This window comes from Halyomorpha halys, unplaced genomic scaffold (assembly GCF_000696795.3).
Source record: "Halyomorpha halys isolate HHAL.00 unplaced genomic scaffold, Hhal_1.1 Scaffold389.1, whole genome shotgun sequence".
Taxonomy (NCBI): Eukaryota; Metazoa; Arthropoda; class Insecta; order Hemiptera; family Pentatomidae; genus Halyomorpha; species Halyomorpha halys.
In genome coordinates, this window is record NW_027109532.1 from 891,486 (window position 1) to 893,474 (window position 1,989).

The following is a 1,989-nucleotide window of genomic DNA, read 5'->3' on the forward strand; positions in this document are numbered from 1 at the left end:
TCGTATTAGTTCCCAATTCTGAAGTGCCTTTTTTACTCCTAAGATAATAAAATAGAAATTATCCTAAAATAATTAAAATAGAAACACATGTTCAAAACTTCGTTTACTTGTATTGAATTATAACATCTTCATGAACTATCTATTTGGGAACGTATCCAGAAATTTCATTCAAAAGATATGCAAATTTTAGCCGTGAAAAAGAGTAGGGCATTGACTCACTGTGAGAACATAAAGAAAAGTTGTCCGACATTTTTCGGTCAAGTTGCCAGTAAGGAAAATGTCTGAAGAAGAACAGGCCGAGGTAAAATTATCGGTGTTGGTTCGTTAACCCCTTAGCATGTCGATATATCGACCAGCAAAGCCGTAATGGGCAATTCTCTGAATACAACGTTCTGGCCAACAAGATTTTTAGAATTCTGCTTATTTGCTTGAGTATGAATAATTAAATTAAAGTTGTATTTTAAAACATCATATCCTCGTCCAACTACAATGTTCATTTTTCTAATTATTTTTCATATTGACAAATGCACGAATATCATTATTTTTTTTAAATATTGTATTTTGCATGAATATGAAATACGCCGTCGAACTTGGATTCGTCAAGCGAATTTTCTGGTGGTAGTTACTTCCGTTACGCCTACGTCACTGGCCCCTCTCATAAAATTTGTTTGTTTTCGAGCAAAACAACTTTTTACTTCTTGAAAAAAAAATATGATATGTAGAAAACGTTTTGTAAGGATATTTCTGCCCATAGACTTTTTAAATATAATATTTTTTTTTAACAAATTGAATGTTATGTCTGAAGTGAGAAAACCAAACTCTTATGATAACACTTAGGATAAATTTTAATTATCGCTGGTCCATTTTCTTTTCGAAAAATCAAGGAAAGAAAACAAAATTGAAAGCCTTTATACTCGTATATTTCAATTTTAAACTTGCCTGTGACTCAAAGGCTATGATCACAAAAATAGCTAATATAATTTCTCAGCTTAAAATAATAATTTTTTACTAATATGTCCATAAGGTTAGTACCAGTTATTAATATCATCTGTTAGCTAGTAATCCGTTATACTGACGTGGGGGAGACGGCATTATGCTCCAATTACCAGGTTCTCTCAACCAGGTAAAGGTCAATTGCCCTTTTCCTTTTTTTCCCTTTTTTTAAGCCTAGGTGAACATGGATAATTTCAAGATATTCTAGAATTTTTGAAAACGGCCCACTATTTTTTTCTTACATTTATTTAAATTATACTTTGCTATGTTTGTTACATAAGGATGTATTAATATTTTTGCTTATCTAATTTTTTTTATTATTATTGCTATTTATGTATGAATTTTTCTAATTTTGTTTTTCTTTTAGGGCTAGCAGATAATAGTTTCCATGTCCCGATGATAAGAGGTTCAGCGTCTCTGTGAGTATACATATTTTTTTCTCTATTTAATACTGACATCCTAAAAATTTGAATAATGATTTTTATTTTGTTTTATATATGTATGTAAGATTCGTTTCATATTAATATACACACACATATGATCTCCTTCCATTTCCTTTGTTTTTTAGAATATGCTTTTTTTCTGGAATATTCGCTGATTAGGTCCAGATGTATTAAATGTTAGATATTGTACATTTTGTTGGATCGCAGTCAGCTGAGTTCGGGCCAGGGGCAAAATAATACAGGTCTTCTCCCTGATATTTAATGTGTTTTATTTTCTGTCGATAATATTGATATATGGATTAGCATTTTGTATTAACTTCAAAAGTAATTCATAATGATCTTGATAATGATAATAAAGATATATGATACCAATTTTTATATATTTAAATACTTCTTATTGAAATATACGCCTTTAACTAACTATTTTATTATTAAGATATTTTTAGTCGAATCTTACACATTCTCGTTTACCTAATGAATTTCTAATAAAAATTAAATATACTTTATGAAATTAAAAAAAAGCTTCATACTATTTTAATATGAGTTATATATA

The 1,989-nt window shown here is 29.0% G+C and overlaps 1 protein-coding gene across 22 annotated transcripts in view; it reads left to right on the forward strand.

Annotated features, from left to right (window-relative positions):
* Positions 1 to 1,989, forward strand: part of PMCA (plasma membrane calcium-transporting ATPase 3) — a 728,428-nt gene that overhangs the window by 646,012 nt on the left and 80,427 nt on the right. For all 22 annotated transcript variants that reach the window (XR_010843530.1, XM_067047708.1, XM_067047713.1 and 19 more), the window contains one exon: positions 1,361 to 1,412. The gene's annotated coding sequence lies outside the window, so the exon portion shown is untranslated. The remainder of the gene's footprint in view (positions 1 to 1,360; positions 1,413 to 1,989) is intronic.